The following is a 20,585-nucleotide window of genomic DNA, read 5'->3' as shown; positions in this document are numbered from 1 at the left end:
CTGGAACAGGTGAAGGCAGTAAGGATACAACTTGGATAGGTGAGATAAGAGAGTCTAGGACCAGGACACATGAAAGAAGTTAGGCTATGATTGGGACAGGTGAAGGAAGTGAGGCTATGATTGGGACAGGTGAAGGAAGTGAGGCTAGGACCAGTACAGGTGAAGGAAGAGGGGCTATGACTGGGACAGGTGAAGTAAGAGAGGCTAGGACCAGGACAGGTGAAGGAAGACAGGTTACAACTTGGACAGGCGAAGGAAGAAAGCATAAAACTTGAACAAGTGAAGGAGAATAGGCTAGGTCAGAGACAGGTGAAGCAAGACAGGCTATAACTGCAACAAGTCAAAGAAGAGAGGGTGCAACAAGGACAAGTGAAGGAAGAGAGGGTGCAACGAGGACAGTTGCAGGAAGTGAGGCTATGACTGAGACAGGCCAAGGAATAAGTGGATACTGTAACTAAGGCCAAAGAACAAAGGAGTGACAAAGTTGAAGAAACAGAGGCCATGACTGGGATTGGTGAAAGAATAGAGGCTGCTGTAGCTAGGGCTGTATAAAAACAGAAAGTAAAAAAACATTGAGTAGATAACTAAATTCATACAACTTTTACAGAGACTTTGGCTTAGACCACAGGTTCCCTACCCTGGTCCTAGTACCCCTGTCCTGCACGGTTTAGTGATTTGCTTGCAGCAGGCACTACTGTCAGACCCATGCTGTTATCAGAAATTCATCCACGCTTCTGACCAATCAGACTTGAGAATACAACAGTGCTGTGGTATGAAAGGGCTTAATGTACTACCATTAAAAAATGTTCTATTAATGTAAAATTGTAAGTTAGAATACTTATGATGCCAGATCCATGCATGGCCAGATGTCCATAACACCAGAATTAGATATGCTCTCTGGGTGGAAGTGATAGCATTCTTCTCTTTACTATTACTCAGAGTGACACTAGCTCTGCACAGGTATCTGCTGGTTAATGTGTACAGAATGGGGCAGTTAGTGCTCTCCTCCAAGTGCATTCAGCTGCTGTATGATGTTGCATGAGCAGCAGTTTGTAAAGATGACTCAGACTGGTAGCTGTAGAGTGATGCAGGAAGATTACATAAAATAACAATCTTTTTTACCTATGCCAATATTTTACGATACTACTACTACTACTACTACTGTTATCATACTAATAATAATATATCTACTAGAAATTCTAGTGCATCACATGCCTGTGATGACCACGAAATAATTAAATGAACTGTTGTGATCTGGGTTGCCTTGTTCATTTAAAATGCTGGGGATATATTTATTTTTATTAGCTCTTAAAACTGTTACTCCTAATCTACATGGTGCTGAAGTTTGATTGTGTGTGGAAATGGCCCAGGCTAGTGCCAAACAAAAGATTTGAATTACTGGATGTGTCAATCAGCATAGTGTAAATGTTAGAGCAATAAATGATAGGGTTGTATTTCTAAATGCAGGGCATGTGTGATCCATGTTTCTGGAAGAAATGTGTTTGCAGATATAAAAAGCAGGGAGCAGTAGAAGGCCAACCACCCATGACAAGCTTGACACAGAGACTATGACGCCATTCTCTCCAAAAGTGGCAATTAAAAAAAGCTGGTCTGAATAGAGCTTAAACTAAACTAAGTGCTTGGTCTTCCTGTTTTCTTAACTTGAACCCCATTTATCTCATTTAAGAAGTAGAAATTATAGTTACACAATTGTGAAATGCATTTCAGATTCATAAAACTTGTTAAATATTAAAGGAAGTAATATCTTCAACTTCAACTGTCCAGTACGAGTGAACCTGTGGTCACTGTAGCAGCTGACAGGAGTAGAACCTGATGTGGGCTTCTACTGTTGTAGCCCATCTGCTTCAAGGTTTAATGTGTTGTGAATTCTGAGATGCTTTTCTGCTCACCGTGGTTGTAAAGAGTAGTTATTTGAGTCACTGTAGCCTTCATGTCAGCTCCAACCAGTCTGGCCCTTCTCTTCTGACCTCTCTCATTAACAATGTATGTTTTTGTTTTTTTTGCATCATTTTGTGTTACCTTTATAGACTGTTGTGCATGAAAATCCAAAGAGATCAGCAGTTTCTGAAATACTCAAACCAGCCCATCTGGCACCAACAACCATGCTACTGTCAAGATCACATTTTCCTCCATTCTGATATTTGATGTGAATATTAGCTGAAGCTCTTGACCTGCATCTGCATGATTTTATGCACTGTGCTGCTGCCATATGATTGGCAGACTGGATAATTGCATAAATGTGCAGGTGTACAGGTGTTCCTAATAAAGTGATCATGAGTCTAAATTATAGGAATATTATAGAAATGTAAGAATAACTGTTAACATTTTCTGAGCATGTCACATTATGTGTTCTAAGCCTGCTGATCACAAGCATCAATTCTTTTACACTATGCAATGTTTGTACCCTACAGCAAAATCGCTCAGAAAAAATGATAAGATGAAGTTCTTCTCACTTCAGAGAAAGTGATAAGATGAAGATCTCAAAGTTCAAACAAAGGCAATATAAAGACATTATAGATGTAACATGCTGTGTAAAGGCATATCCCAAAAGGCCCATTCAGTTTAGTTATTATACTGCAAATCTCAACACTGTAAAATTATTTTATTATTTTAAGACTGAAGGGGAGTTTGACAGTCTGGTATAGTTGGGGAATAATTTTTTTTAAATATATGAGATGGAAACCGAGGAAAATTGACTCATGGGGGAGAAATATATTGAAAGTGTAATAGAGCTGTTGTGTTGGGTAAATGCCTGGTAGACAAATAAATATGACATACAGTGCTGTGAAGCTTCTTAACCCACAGCTTATTCCTGCGTGGTTTCTGGGAGCAAAATGAAAGCCTGGGAGGGGCAAGCTTCCTCAGGCCTTAGAACAATAAGACAGGAACACTTGATCGCCAGACTTCCTGAAAGTGTATCACACTGCGTGCCCGCAGTAATTACACCCTCTTCCTCTAAGAGTCAGGGCTCAAGAGTCTCAGAAGCGATGCGAGCAATGTCAGGATATATTAAAGCCCTTATGATGTTATTTTTTTTTTCATTGAATCAAAAGTGAATATCATTACAGTGAGGAAAAAAGACTTAGAACTGCAGTGCTGTTTGTAGATTTCTGCCCCTCACACAGTGATGCCAAACTCTGATAATTTGCAATATATGAAGAGCACATCTACACTATTATAGCTCTGTAACCCCATAAGATGAACGTCATTTTTCTCTTCCTTTGCTGTATCTTAATGGTCAGTGACCCAGTTATGTCGTGGTCTTTGATTTGTATAATTTGTAGTTTGTGTGGTTACTTCATAACTAGTGTTTGTAGCACTCCAGATTACTAGCAGTTACTCCAGTCCCAGTGTTTGTTTATGTCTCTGTCTGTGCTTTTGTGTGAGTGTATGCAAACTGTGGCTTTTTTTGTTCTTCTCTCTGTTCTTGCTACACCTGTCAGTTTGTGGAAATAGTCTTTGAGCACTTGTCATTTCCTTTAACACCTCTATATTTGGTCTTGTTTCTCACTTCCAAGTCATTTTGGATGAACGCATCTGCCATATGAATAAATGTAGATGTAACACATGGGAAGTGTTTCAGATCTGACTACTCAGTCCAGATAACAAACAAGCACTCATTTTGTTGCCTTTTATATAACGTTCAAGTTTTATTTATTGCATAAAATATCTTGTGCATGTGTGTAATTTGTTGTTTGTCTATTCTGTAATGTCATTAATTCTTAGCATTACTATTTATAACCATTATGCCTAGCTTTACAAAATACATCTTAATCCCACCATATCACTCTAACCTAGCTTTGTCTAATGCCTAGAACTATACACCTCAGATGAAAAAGCGTGCAGTTAACTATATCTATCACTGATGTGCTTGATTCTCTATACTGTGCTTTATTATGGCACGCATGTATGTAACATGTTACCATGGTTTACATTATCATTACATCCTGTCATATTTCCATGAGTTAGCATCATCTGGCAGATGATTTTTTTTGTAAAACTTGTTTTCAGATTGTTTTCAATGACTGTGATGTGCAGATGGAGCATTATACACTACAAACTGCTTTTCTTTTGTTGAACCAAGAGCAATAGCACCACCAACGGTCTTACAAAGCTTCAGCATTCTGCCACGGTACTTCTAGTTCATCATGCGAAATAAAAGGATCAAGTGCTGGATCAAGTGCTATTTTATAAATTACCAAATAATGAGGGTGGAAACTATATTGTTAAATTATCAGATTAACATGATAATTACAACTAGGACTGTGTAATAGTTTTGCAAGATGCTACACTTTATTTGAATGTATATTTGAATGTTTGCCATCTTCTCATTTATACATCACTGTATTAGTACTATTCCTTTTGTTTATTTATTATTAAATGTCTCTTGATTTTATGTTACATCCTATTGCAGTTGACAGCACAGTACAGCAATAAAACATATTTTCTATCCTCCAAGTGCAAGAAAATAAACATAAGCACCTGGATAACTTGAGTCTGAATAAGTATAAGAAATATAAGAAATATTGATAAAGCGTTTGTCTTAAAAGCTTAAGACATAATGAGTGTTACTCACTCCCACATTCATATTTCTATCAGTGGCCTGTCTCTACTTCATACAGAGCTTCATACACAACTAAAAAAAATATTAGAACAGATGGGATCACTTTTGCATGTACATGACGCTGGTTAAAGTGGCAGTGGATCTGTTCTGAGTTGGCCTTTACCCCCTTCAATCTATCTCTGCTAGTCCTTTTTTCACATTTATGCTTGGAGCTATAAATATCTGATATCGGTATGTTTAAGCTCGTAGATTTTAGCCTATTGGCTTTTAAAATATTAAAAAATGTTCACACATGACCAAGTCTCTGTTTCTGCCACCAAAATAGCAACATAAAATGTATAAGTGACAAAAAAGACAGAAAAGACATTTCTGGTACTATTTCTAATCATCGAATTAATGAGATGTATTAATGAAATCTAATTTTATGTCATTTACAAAAATGTCACTGCGCTGCACTGTGCGCATTCAGATTTCAAAGGAAATGAGAGAACTTGATTTGATTGAATAATCACACCTCTTGGTAATGTATTTTATTCTAACCAAAGCCACTACGTGCCATATTCCAACCTGAACTGATGGTCACAAAATATGACGAATACATAACACAGCCATCTTTTTTTTGCCTTTTTTTCACTTGCACCATGAGCATCCTAGTAACATTCCAGTTTTTCCTATCTATTAGATAGACTGATTATTTGCAGGATAGACAGGTTTGCTAAGCAAGGCTCTTATCTTGGTTTAAAAAAAAAAAAAAAAAGCACCAACATGGCATCATTTGACCTTTACCGTAATTTGTTTCTGTGCCCCTAAAGGTGAACCCATTAGTCCTTGGTATCAGATCCACCTACATTCACAATTCCTAATCTTTGAATTTGGAGGTGCTTCTGTAATTCCATTTTCCGCTGCCCTTTTATAGGTCAGGTCAACAGTTTGCAGATGCCAGTGCTGAAAATTAGATCAATTTGTGCAATAGAAAACAATTTCTCGTACTTTTTTCTCCCTGGCTATGCCATGATGTGTCTTCCCTCATAAAATGCCTCATTTGTTTTTAGTCAGCTGTAATGAATGTGTACAGTGGAACTCAATTAAGTTCCTTTAATGAAAAAAAAAAAAATAATCAAATAATGTAGAACAGGGATAATGGCAGAATTTCAGTCTTGCTCACCGTTATATTCATTATATTTAGTTTGCATTATATTTAGTTTATAAAACAAGAGCAAAGAGTAAAGAGCAGTAAACAGTAATAAATGAAACAAATTCAATATTAGATGTGAAGACTGTTTGCTTTTAAAAAATTAGTAGTCTCAGGTATAATTTTGTGCAGTTTTATGAGGAAAAGTAAGTGTTACTGAGTATCTTGCAGAACCAGCCACAGTTCTTCTGGAGACTTTGACTGTCACACTTGCTTCTTATTTTTGCAGAAAAACCCAGCAGCCTTCATTATGTTTTTTGTCTGAAAAGTGTCTCTTATGTAATATGCTGCTTTCTTTACTGACATATAAACATTTTTCTGTAACATTTAATTTTGTTCTGGAAAACTAATGTTTGGAAATCTAAAATGTTTTTGTACTGACTCGATAATGTAGAAGTCATAAAATTAAAATCTATAACAAAGTTTTGCTAAAAAATAGGGTGCCTAAGACTTTTGCCCAGTACTATATATTTAATAAGAATTTTAATATATATATATATATATATATATATATATATATATATTGTAGTATTGGATTGGAATGCATGCAAATAGATTAAATATATGCTGATGGTTATATTGGGCTGCATGTCTCTTAAACATAAGAAATTAAGGGGAACTTTTGAGAGCCTTCTGCATCCAGTAGAGGCTGCTCAAGTCCTACTCAATATTAGTATTCTGCATTGTGCCCTAGGAGAGCATCCCACAAGGGACTCACAGATAATTAAGCTCCCAATGCCTCTTCCTGTTTTTGACTTCAGTTAATAAAACAGAACATTTTTATTTACATACAGAGCTATGCAGTGTGGTGCACTTCCTTATTCTCTGTATTTATAATAACAACAATAATAATAATAATAATAACTACTATAAAAGCTTTCATTTTTATAGCCTGTTTATCATGGTACTGCAAGTTCAGAAGATTTTAGCCATTTACTGTATATGTTCGAAGCTCTCAAATGGTTGAACAACGATGCCTGAACCTTCCTTAAAATTTAAAAGGATATTTTTAGTAAATGTCCACAATCCTATCTGAGTTCACCCCACTTCATATGTCTCTAAATGGTACGCGCAGCTAGTAGGCACTTTCTCTCCGTATCTTTCCTAAACTCTTCTCTGCGCACATCTCAAATACAGACTGATTGATTAAAACACATAGATCCAAATAATCATCTTCTCGAACCTATGCACAGATTGAAGATGACTTATACTGTGTAGGTATTTTAATTATTTATGCATTTAGAAACCTATTATGTGTATATACTGTTTACTGCTATTTAAAATATCAAAGACTTGTCTAACATTGACCAGGTCACTACCAAAACAATTTTTTCAGAAGAAAATTAGTTATTTAAAGAATTTTCAAATAATAAGTATCACTTGAAGAATATTATATTGATATCTTTAACATTTGTTATTTAACCAAGAAAAATGTGATTGATTTCTGTTACACAAATTAAATCCTAATAGGGCATATAAAATTATTATGAAATGGCTAAAACCAAAATTCTGGAAGTCGAAACTTATATGACATTGTAAACAAATGTGTATGCGTAATCAATATACAAATTTTACTGACAAACTAACACTCAGATAAAAGAATTTTACGTTTTACAGAAGAGACACTTTCACACATTTTCACACCTTGAATGTGTGCCATTTGTGTAGAATATTTCATATACACTGTCATGCAACTTTATAAGAAAATCTGAACAGTTTCCATATTTATTCTGAAGACTCTGGCTCTCTTACTATTGCTTTTGTCTTTGCAGGTGCAATCCAAGACAGCCTTGGTAATGTTCAGATCAGGGCTCTGTGGAGGTCATACCATCAGTTACAGAACGTCTGGTTCTACTTTTCATTGGAAAATTAATGTTTGAAAATGTAGAGTGCCTTAGACTTTTTCCACAGTATTTCAGTATAAAAGGAGGATTTCCAAACAGCTTTAAAAAATATAGAAAGTAAAGTAAATGGAAACATAATAATGTTTCAGTGGATGTTTCTTTGTATGTGCAATTGCTTGTGGCTATAATGTTTCTGTATACAATTCCAAACTCCACACTGCAGGCGTCATCTTTCTTCAAGTGCTTAAATGATGCTATCAATTATCCTTTCAGCACTGACTTTGGGGAAGAATAGACGAGACAGGTGTAGATATGGACAAACTCTAAGCCTAAGCTATCAGCCTTATTGACTAGTGAGCTCAAGAAGAGTCTTACAATTATGTGATGCAGACAATATGTACAAGGTAAGGTCATAGCAGATTTCTAATGAACAAGAGAGCTTTTGTTGGATTTCCTATGAATGAAATTGTTAGCACAGCTACGACTGCTAAGTCCGCCCCTCGTCTTATCCTTAACCATTTGTAAATTTTCAGGCCAGCTGGCATGCAGTGTTTTATGGATTTGCAGTGAGGCAGTGGGGATTCTGCAGCTAGGGCTCTTGACTAATGATCAGAAGGTTCGGTACCACCGAGCTGCCAATGTTGGGTCCTTGAGCAAGACTCTTAACCCTCATCTGTTCAGCTCAGTTGTAAGTTGCTTTGGACAAAACTGTCTGCCAAATGACTAAATGTAAATATAAAATGCAATCATGAGAACATACTGGCAGAAGATGAAGACTTAAAAAAAAAGTCCAGAATCTAACAAAGTCACTAATAGTGCCATACGGTGCAATTAAAAAGGAGGAGTGTCAGAAGGGGTTATCAACTGGTAGACCATGGTGCCAGCAAAAGCTTTCAGCGGACTGAACTGTGTACTGAAAAATATTGCAGTAAACATATGGAAAAAAAAATTGGCTGTAGTTCAGCGACTCAAAACATGAACCAGCTTGCCTTCTGCAGAAGATCCTCTGTTGTGGTTTATCCAATCACATGCATTTATGTAAATTATTTAACTGAAGGCAGCTCAACAGACCAAACACTAGCTACAGGGCTAAAGACTTTAGTTCAGAAAGGGAAGAGTTTCACAGACTTTCATAGATTTTTCATTTTATTTATCCTCTCTGGTCTGATTACTGGTTTTTATTGGGTTTGCCATGAAATATAGTAAGACATAACATTTCTCTATACACACTGGAGGACAAAAAACAATTGTCAGTCAAATTATGTAAATCCAGCAATGTTCCAGCAATCAAGTCATTGACTAGCTACATTTAATATTATATAGTTCTTGTGCATAATGTTCAAAGATGAACTTGAGAAATATTAAAAAAAAACAAAAAAACAGAATGTTTAACCCTTTCCTGCAGTACACTGGACTTATCGGACATTTTCGATCAGTATAAACAAATTCATTATTTTATTGGTGCAAGTCTGTCATAAGATTAGTCAGGACACTGTTGGGTTTCTGTGTGTAGAGTATCGTGACTCTGTGTTTAACTGCTGGTGAGCAGGGTGATAAGAAAGGGGAGGGGTGTGAGCCCTCTGCTGGGCAAACAATTCACATTTCTAAAGCTTTTTTGATAGTAAAACACCATAAAAAATTGCCACAATACAATTATAGGTAAAAAAAAAAAAGAAATACTTATGAAAGACTGCAAATTCCTAAAGCCCTGAGTGTCTACTTTCATATAAGCCATTATCCACTACTATGGAGTGTGACATCACAAATAAATTCAATGCTGAACACGGCCACCGCCAGAACAGGCGGAAATTCCTTTTTTTTGGCCTCTGGTCAAAAGAATGAATAATAAATGGAAAGAGAGAAGTATGCTTTTATTCTCTTTGCACCAAATTCATCTGTTCAGAGTGCATGGCACTAGTCCAAAATAGTAATATTAAGCATCAATACTAAACAATACATAACCACTTCTAATTGTCTTATTTATATCTGTTAATGGTTAAGTATTAAAAGGTAATGACCATTCAATCATGGTAGCTGCTTATCCAGACTTTGTAAGCAAGGAATTTTATGTAACTACACTTTCACAACTAGATGATCACAAATTTTAGTTGAATAATGCTGTAGGGATTTGAAAGACAGGGCACAGAGAGGTTAAGCTGGCAATAGAGCATGCTGTTTCTAATAGAACTGTGTGCAGGAGTGGGAATTTGCTGTGGATGCTCCACATCAGTAATGGTCTATTTGTTGGCTTGTCGGATATGACACTAACCAAATGGGTTGGAAAAAGATTGAAAGGATTCAAAAGAATTGAAATAAGGTTTACTTCAATTAAAAGATTTACTCCAAGCAAATGTCTCTCAATTAATCTTCCAAATCTTCTACATTTTACTGACTGTACTGTTAAACTTGCTCTACACCAATCAGTCATATCCTGAGTTTGATTCATGGCCCAGTGGCGTACAATAAAAAAAAAGACTCTAGTTGTAGTAGTTTATATTTATTTTAGGTAATGTAAGGCATTCACTGAGCCATTTCTCATTCAGTGATCTGAACATACAGGATTTACATTGACTCAAATTAGCCTCTTCTATGAGAGACCATGAACGAGCTCCTTGAACAAACGCCTAAGATCAAATTTCTGGCAAGCACTGCACTTCTTAGCTAAAAAAAAGAGACAGACAGAGTAATAAATCTTCCTTTTCCTGCTAAATTCTGAATTAGAGGCTATTAAGGTGGTGTAGTTGTCCCAAGTTAGTGGTGTGAGGTTTGTGAGATGGCTCTCCATTGTCTTGCTGAAGGCTCAGGGCTTTTTGTGCCAATGCTCTGAGGGGGGACTCGGATGACTAAAAGGCTGTATAGTAGCCACTTGTGGTTGGCGTTATTTATTTAATTATTAATTTGAAGCCGCACCACTGACACTTCGGACGGCTCCTAATTGATGCGAATTGACGCCGCTTGCCATAGATAATGGCTTTTTGGGTATCTCTCTCCGCCCGCAGTTCATTCAGTGTCGCCTCACAGCAACTTAACTGCCCTTAAAATGTCTGCCAGCAACATGGGAGCAGTTGGGAGAGACAGGATTATCAGTCTTTGTTATGTTGGAGTGTCTATTATGCTGGCCCTGTCTATTCACAAAGGACCCTTAAGAGTGTGTCAGTTGTAGCCACATAGCAAAAGACTCCGCAGACAAACACGCTAACCAATGAGTGCTCATCCACAAATGCTGTAGACAGCCATGAGCAGTTTAAAATCACAGGACTTCAGTGCAGGTAAGGCATTTGGGCAATTATTTGGTTTATCTATGATCTACGTTAGGTGTGCTTGGGTTAGAAACTGTCCTTCATCGCCATCATTTGTCAGCTGCTTCCTTGTAGCAATGAATTAATCTATTGACTTACTCAGGAGAGGTCATTGGCCCATTAGCACTGGTCATTGGTCCCTTAAGACTGTTAGAATACTAGTGTTGGTATTGATCCACTGTTGAGTGACACATTCTGTATATATGTACTTATTACACAGCGCTGTTGAATTCTCAAATTTCAAGGTGTGGCTTAATTTCAGTTTAGTAGTTTCAGCTGTAACATAAATGATGGTTTATATTAATTAGCTTGTTCTACTACGTTAATTTTTTTTTAATAGTAACAGCTTATTCACAGGGACTTTTAGCTCAGATGTTCCACATAATCTAAGTCTAATTATATAATAAATGAATTTAGAAAATGTATTTTTATTGAACAAAGAAAACCCAAATATCTTGAGATCAGTATTTTGGTGAAGTTTTCTGTAACAAGACATTTATTTAGCATTTATGGATGGAGTTTCTCAGTAACATGAGAAGCTGTTTTATTTTTTTTTAATAACTTCAAGGCCAACAAAATGAGGCTGTTGACCTAACATGAACTAACTTGTCTCACAGACATTCAACAACATTAAATGTAACTATGAATGGTTAAAATGCACAGTGTCATTTGTTAATAAACTGTTGGCAAATTGCTTTGGTATAAGATGAATAAAAAAACTTATGGATGTGCGTTATAGGAAAACACTCAAACAGTAACTTTGCTTCACACAACCCATCGTGGATTATTTTCCTAAAACAGCATGCCATTTTTATTCCTTCCATAAAGAAAAGAGTAAATAAAAAACAAATTGTTTCTTCTGTTTATCAGGAATTCAGTAAATGAATGAGCGTAGTGTGAATGTGAAGGTGAACTCTCATGGCCTTACCCGTCTATGTGCCCTGTTTTCCATATACAGGGTGGCAGTGCAGCCACAGTATGCATGCCATTTCTGATTAGCCCTTGCATTTCTGATTTGGTGGCCCTGCAGCTCCTCGAGTGGTTGTGAAGTTTCAGACAAAATGCAGGCCTGCTGCGTATCTAATTTATTCATCATGCTTGCGAGCAATGCACCCCTTTCTGTCTTACCACTGCCTTAACCGCCTTTCTCTCTGCACAAACGTAATGCTCGTTATAACAAATTATCTGGAACTTTAAAATTCTGCCTTGTCCGAATAGGAGCTAATCCACTTTGCTTCTGGAGGACTACAAGATTGAACAGATCCAGCCTCATGGGGAGTGGACAAATTCTTTTAGCTCCACTTCTCTCGAATCCTGCTTTGCCTGCATAGCAAAACCTCTTTCTATATCTGAAGTCCATAGTTCAGTTGTTTTGCTGAATTTGGGACAATGCACTTTAGGGTGATCAGCCATGAATAGCTTGTATTTCAGAGGATGCTTGTGGATTCCATTATGTAAGAGAGTCGCAGACAGTTGCATGTCTACATGTGATGTTAAAAAAATTTCTTATACTAAAATATTAGAGACACCATGCTGTTCTGTCAATGTTAAGAAAAGCTGTGGAGTTCAAAGTGCTTGAAAATATTACAAAATATTTTAGAAAATTAAAAACAGTGTAGATTAAAATAAAACAGGAAAAACACACCTATCAGTTAATATGTTGTATTTTTGGAGTACAAGAAAAATATATACATTTAGTATATTTCACATATTACAACTTTAACAGATTTCTAAAGGCTCTATATAGCTTTGGTTCTATTGTAGTTTATGATTTTAAAGATTCATATAAGTTTGTTTAAGCTGAGTTTGCATGATTTTCAGCCCGATTTTGCTGTCACTGACAAAAAATCACACATTGTGAAAGAATTCTTTGGCCAAAAGTTGAGATCGGTGGTGTTAGAATACACAATGAGACATGCTCACCAGCAGCCGATTTAGTGCCAATGCTACCACAGTCAGTCGATGACAAAGTTCTGGCTAAAACCTTGGATTAAATTCTAAAGTTTAAGTCTAATTCTTAAATTCTTAAGCATGGGATTAGGTAAAACTCACAGGACAGCTCTCAATATGTTAGTAGCAATGGCGAAAATTAAAGGAAACAGATAAATGGAGAGAAAAAAAATATCTTGAATACATAAAATATCCTTAATAAAATCTGATAAGGAGAACATGTTATCATACAATCTGTTGTAGAATACTGCCAAGATTTTATTGGGATCATCATGTACAGTGTGACAAGTAATAATCTTAAAAGACTTAAAACACTGAAATCACAGTCTAAAAACCAGCTAAAAAAAATCTAAATAGAAAAAGAATACATTCAAGCCTGACTGAAATGCTGAAATTAATGGGAGTCTATTAGCGGCTTCTCACAGTTTTTTAAAATGTATTTATTTATTTACTTACTTACTTACAATATGTGCCTTAAGAATTTCTAGCTTTCTTTCTATGTCTTTCCTCCAGGTGAAGACATTTACTATTTCAAATGAGTCACTATCACTTCTCAAGCAGACAGGCCAGTTAAAGTAGTGAATGTGAATCATTTCTGTTTGCTCAGATTCCTTCTAAATCACTAAATGGTTTGAAACGTACTTCTGAGAGCTCGCCATTAGAGACTGCTTGTATGGAGATCATTTTGCGGTGCAGACAGGATAGTGGCCATAATGGATGTCTTATGCCTTATGTAATTGTAACCTGAGAGGGATTAAATGGGCTCTCTCATGAATACTTTGTGGTCGTGAACGTGAAAACAAAAGGCATGCAGACGGCTATGAATGGCTGCTGACCATTTTGTTATTTTAACAGGACAACTTTTTTTATCAAGCAAAGAATAAACTGAATGACATTTTCATAATGATATGATGATAAATGTAAATAGATATCTGAAAGAAGTCAGCCTCAGTGGCTCAGTTGCCTGGAACAACTTAGAATGCTGATAGAAGTCATTTGTACCAGGTCCCTACTGTCCTCTCAAAGCCCACTACATTTGATAGAATGATAAGGTGAAACCTCAAACACTGGTTGATGATACAGCATTGCCTTCTGGGATTGGAGACATTTATAGTCTGGACCCTCTGCTGTTATTTTTGCTTATAACATGACATACTGTTGACTCAAATTACACCAGTGCTTATGATCAATTTAGCCTTGACATTCAAAAATGAGCTTTTAAATGAGTGTTTAAGGCCCTATTAATCCATGCCCCTTAAAAAAATGCATCAATTTATCTAAAACACAAGGAAAAAAAAAAAAAAAATGGGATTGACAGTTGGGGTGAACATGGGCCTTTACTGAAGGTCATTTGTGAAAATAGAAATAATTATGAACAGCCTAATTCCGGTCATATCTTGCACTTGCTAAAGCAACAAATTTGCACCCATCAACAGTTTTGTTGGTTAAGGAGTCAGTAAATGAAATGCAAATTTTTAATTTGTGATTTGACCTTTGGTGTCCCTAAAGAAAATATTGCAGCTTTAACCCACACTGTATAATTTTGTAGCTTACAAATAATGTCACATTTGATGACAGTTACACTGTTGTTTCAGGAGAAACATCCACGACGGCCTTTTAAAACATAACTCCTTACCGAAGAAATGGTGTCTAAATCACATTAAAATGCCATTTCATCACCCCCATAATTAATGAAACAAGTACACACATAACATTAATTACACAGCTGAACAGTCTGAACAGGTTAATGTTGCGTATGTGATTTAGCTCCACCTCACTGAAGCAGGCAATCTATGCAAGAGGGCTTTCTTCTGCAAAATGTTCAGTGAATGGCATTTCATTAATGCTGTTTCTGTATAATGACTGGTTACATGAATCATAACAATCACGACAACCAGTTCTGAGTCACAAAAAAACAGTCAGGAGGGTGGGTTAAATTTGTCATTAGCCCTTTTCAGTATACTTTTACAGCATAAAAATAATGGAAAGATGTCTGTATGACCCAATACCATGTTCTGTATTTTCAAAGAGAATATCATTTAGCTGTGGCAGTGCAAATATTGAATTATTCAGTTATCCTGTTAGGGAAAGTGGTAGAAATATTTGTTTACAGTGATAAGTGAATTGCTCTTAGCTTATCAAAAACATGCACACTTTACATTTTTTCACCAGTAAAAAGTATCTTGTGTGCTTGTGGGTGGGGATGGGCAAGGAATGAATGAATGCACTGGGAGAATGTGGGGTTTAAAAATGGACAAACAAGCACATAAAGAAATAAAGAAATAAATATATATTGATTATTTGGCTATGCTCTTACAGTATAAACAAACAAACAAACATCTTGGCAAGCCAACACAGTGCACTTATTTATTTGTTTGTTTATTTGTTTGTTACCAATATTAAAAATTTTTTTTTTAAATATTATACCATTGTATCCATACCATCACATCATCACTGTTACACTGTAACTATAAGAGGAACATTAATATCCAGTAGATGATACTCTGTGGTACTGATACAGACTCTAACAACAACAGACAGAGATGTGCTTAAGGTCTGAGTATTGCAGATGCAAACGCTGAGCACTGCTACTTTTTCACTAGTGTAGAGACTCTGTGAAAGAAGCGAATGGCATTGAAGGTCATATATTATGCTTTTCATGTCCTCTATCCCACAGGTAAAAGCGTTTCAAACCAAGGCTAATCAAGTCAGCCAGACAGACTGTATTATCCCTGAAATATAGTAGAGTAATTCTTTCATAGAGTCTGCAGTTATGTCAGGGGATTTCATCAGCAACCACAGCAACGTTAGGCTCATTATACCGAATGCTGTTGTTTGGCTTGTGTTGGTCTCAATTATGGTGTGCATAATGAACCTTTTTTTAATCATTCAATCTCCACAAATGAGTGCAATATTCATAACTGAACAGTTAAGTGGTTTTTATATGCTTTTAGAAACCTTGAGATGCTTTCAGACTTGGCTGAATGTTCTCACAACCTGAAACTAGGAACTGAGTGTTCCTGGTTTTAGATATAAAAGTAGTGTAATGGTCTTTTTATTCCCATCTGTATCTGTAATATCAGTCATTCTTATGGACTGTGTGTGTACACGTCTGGAGAGATTATGCTGTGTTTTACCTTCTATAAAATATATAACCACCGATAATATATCCTGTCTGAATAGATATGTTGTTAAAGAATTGATTATAATCGCTATAGACATACACTTACCAACCACTTTAAGAGGAACACCTGTACACCTGCTCATTTATGAAATTATTCGATCAGCCAGTCACATGGCAGCAGTGCAGAGCATAAAATCATGCAGATACAGGTCAAAAGATTCAGTTAATGTTCACATCAAACATCAGAATGGGGAAAAATGTAATCTCTGTGACTTTAACCATGGTGTGGTTGTTGGTGCCAGATGGGCTGGTTTGAATATTTCAGATACTGCTGATCTCCTGGGATTTTCACAAAAAGTAATCTCTAGAATTTACATAGAATGATATGAAAAACAAAAAAACATTCAATGAGCGCAGTTTAACAGGTGGAAAAATCTTGTTAATGAGAGAGGTCAGAGAAAATTGGCCAGACTGGTTTAAGCTGAGAGGAAGTCTACTATAGTAACTCAAAGAATCACTCTTTACAACCATGGTGATCAGAAAAGCATCTCAGAACCTCAAGGCAGATAGACTACAACAGTAGAAGACCACATTAGGTTCCACTCCTGTCAGCCAAAAACAAGAATCTGAGTAGGGCTACAGGTCTTCATATTAAAGTGGCTGGTGAGTGTATGGTCATAATATTACATCTCTCAAATGAATAAATGGAACTGAATTGGTGTTTGGTGAAGTGTGAGGTCAGATTTGCTATATGTTCACCACCACACAGCTCATATCCTAAATACGGGTGTCAACAGTTGCCAAAATAGCATTGAATCTCATCATTCATTTAGTCAGATCTTTTATAGTCATGAACTGAGATGGCATGAATTGTAGCCAGTGGCAATACTTTTATAAAACTAAATCTGTCTGCCCCATGACAAGATTCATTCATTATAAAGATGCATTTTCACTTCTGGCAAGGGAGGCACGTTTACTGGAGAATTGATTGAATGATTAGAAGCAGACATGTCGCTGCAGCCACTGGAGTCACAGTCACACTGTCAATTCTTTATACAGTTGAACTCAAATAGCCTTTAACACAGATAGCTGGTTTATTACCAGGAAAGCACTGTGAGGCTGAAAACATATCGAAAGTGGTGATCTTAATCAGCTCAGTGCAACTGAAAGCTTATGTCTAATTCCATAAATACAATACATGTATGTTTATGCCCCAGGCAGAGGCTTGCACTATGAAGATTGATCTTCTGCTGAGTGTTCAGAGGAGATAGCAGGGCTCCAAACAAAAGTGAGATGCCTCTGGCACAATGCCATTTTGAGAACTCTGTCTCTTTATACCTGAGAAAGAAGGCAGCTGTAATTTATATAGACATGTGAAACTTGAAATATTAATAAACAATGCTCTGTGTAAAATGGCGTCATAGGATGTTACTTACCCGATAAGTAACCTGCGGTGGGGGAGCCCCAGTGTAGGATGAAAAAAGACAAAAAGACAAAAAAAACCTGAAATTTAATTACCATTTTAATTAAATGTACAAAAATCACAGACAACATGCATGTCAGTGACATTTTTTGCCAAAAAGTTTAGTCTCTCTCAAACTGCTGAAATGATCTGTTTAGTCTCTCTCTCAATCATTGACGTTATATAACACTGGTATATAAATATTTTATGTAATAAAATGTTTTTCTATCTACAGACTTTCTATCTACAGACAAAAATACTTTTGGTAGTCTACCTTTTTAAGAACATATCAGGTGAAAGATAAAGGAAGTTTATCCTCAAAAAAAAAGGAAGATAAATATAAAGAAAACAGGACTATATTGTTTTACTGCAATTAAAAAAAAAAAAAACTTTCCAGCCTTAACAAAATGTTCTTCTGAACTATGACCTGACCAACTTACGGATATAGAAACGCTTAACTGTACTTTTCTACATAGAATCCTCAAGTTCTTACCCAGAGGGACACCCGATAGACGCTTAAGGGTTCTCGATTTAATTTTTTTCTCCTTAAATTGTATAGGGTCTTGCTCCCACTTGCAGTGTCTTTCTGATTTAATTTACAAAAAAGGAGAACAGATAGTGTTCAGAGGGTGTTTTCAGCTGGTGCAACAGAGAAGAACAGTTCAAAGAGATTGTAGAATGGAGCTTCAGAGTCTGGGGGCTTTAAGTACATAGAGCCCAGGCTGGTTGTAGGACTCTCCAGCAGAACAGTACAGCTGAAGGCTGGGTATAAGAGTCCTCGCTGTGACAGGTCAGAACTTTGGCAGCTGAATTTTGAATATACTGTTCAGGGTACTCTTAGAAATGGCAATAAAGACAAAAATTAAGATCAATATAAATAATAAAAAAGACTAGAATTTTACTTCATACCACAGCATTGTTGAAGTCTCAAATCTGATTGGTCAGAAAGTGTTCATTCAGTTTTCTATAACAGCAGGTCTGACAGTAGTGCCATTAAAGTTTCAGTAGCAACAACTAATTCACAGGGACTTGTGCATGGCAGATGGTGCCACATAATCAAAGCCTAATATTAAATGGATTTAAAAATGTGTTGTTATTCAACAAAGAAAAGTACAATCACTGATATGGTGAAGCTTTCTATAAGAAGATGTTAACATCTTTATGGAAGGAGTCTCCAGTCTAAGTGAGCGGTTACTGAGCTGGCAGGTAATCACAGCCCTGCTAATATTGACTACAGCACAACTGCAAGTGTGATATTCAAGTAACTGACATTTCAGAGAAAATATGGCCACATATTTTGCTTATTTTCTCTCCGACAACAAAAATATTTCCTAAAGAAGCCATAGATTCTTTGCGTTTTGTGTTGCCATGCCAATGCACAGACTGACTCATAGCCCATAGAAAGTGTATTAATGGTTCCTGTGTAATGAACTATTGCTAGAATTGGAATTTTATGTAGCGAACACAGACATGTGGCGTGATACACACAGTGAAATGTCCCGGTGCTGTTATATTAAATATCAGCACTCCTGGAATGCTGCTTAGTGGACTGGAGCTAACTGTTGTATAAAGCTACTATACGCTAAGTGACGGAAGGAGCTATATTAACTATATTATCTATATTAAATGTTACTAGAAATGGTAAAGTACAGTGTGTCATTTGTTAATGAATTAAAAATTGTAATCAATGACAAAGTGCTGTGGCATAAGAGGAATAAAAATACTTCAGAGATTGATTATTTTACTATAATGTCATACTCCATTGTGTTTTATTCCTTACATAATCTATGACAGTTTTTTTCTCCATAAATATTATTTATTGTAATCCAGTAAGGTAGGAATTTCTGAAAGTAGAGCTTTTCCATTACAGCATGGAACACACTGTCAAGGCATACAGCTCTCCATGTTATTCCTGCTAAATCATTTTAATCCAGGTCCAACATCAGAATCACTGTCCTGCCGGCACAAATTGTATTTTTTGTTAATATAACAGGGTGTCTGAAGTGACACTGTACAACAATCCCAAAAGTGACTCTAATATTAATGGAGGACATAAGAACGCAATAATTGAAGACTTTCTCAGTCCTGCCCATCGAAACTAAAATGTATGTTAATGTACGTTAATCTGTGATAATGACATGCAAATGAATACATGGATCTACAATATGAAGGCAATTGCTATGCTGGAATTCCTGTACGTATAATACAGAACTGACTTCAGTGATTATTGTATGCTTTTAGATTCATTGTTTTGAAGCTTGAAGCATTTTTTAACACCTTTGCCATATGAGACTCGACAAGTGGACACTTTTCAACACCCGAACAAGGAAGCTTTTTTGCAGTAATGAGTGGCTGTTTTTTCAAAAGTGTTTTTGCAAAAGCTCAGAGCTGTTAAATAAGCTCCCACTTATTGATTAGAAAGTGTGAGATGGCGTTGCAGTATTGGCCGTGTGATTGAAATCATTCCAGAACACAAACACTTTCTTTCTTAATTCTCTCTTTTTTTTGTCTTGGAAAGAAAGTTACAGCTGCTCATTTAAGTTTCCCACTTTCTCCTTTCTTTTTTTTCTCTTACCCCCAAGAAACTAATCAGTTCAGATACATTGGACTGGCCTGAACTGTCAAACTGATAATCACCCACCTGAAGTGAGATGTAAAAATTATGAAAATGTTTGTAAATTATGTAAATGACTAATTACATAATTAAAAATTTTTTTTTGTTTGTAATTCTTAGAATTGTAATAAGAACAGAGACAAACACCAAACACCTAGATACATGTCAAGGTAATACAGTAGAGTTTTGTACTAAATACTAAAATTTCTGAAATTTATTATTTATTTCTAAGATTTTAATTTTCACTCAAGCTGTGAACTAATTGTAATGAAAAATTCTGTATTAAATGAGAACAGAATGCAAAATAGAAGTTATTTTCACTAGTTCACTAGTTTCACTGGATTTTGAACTCAACTGTATAGAGCAATTTCAGGTCATTTGATAATAGTTAACCCCTTAAAGTCTCAGCTTTTTATCCATTTACTCATCTTAAAGCATATTATTCAGAAACTACTCTGAAAGACTTAGTACAATGAAAGTCATAGGAAGGGAGGGAAGTTATGAGAGTCATTCTG

This window comes from Pangasianodon hypophthalmus, chromosome 11 (assembly GCF_027358585.1).
Source record: "Pangasianodon hypophthalmus isolate fPanHyp1 chromosome 11, fPanHyp1.pri, whole genome shotgun sequence".
NCBI classification, from domain to species: Eukaryota; Metazoa; Chordata; class Actinopteri; order Siluriformes; family Pangasiidae; genus Pangasianodon; species Pangasianodon hypophthalmus.
The sequence above is the reverse complement of the archived record's forward strand: the minus strand, read 5'-3'. Positions refer to the sequence as shown.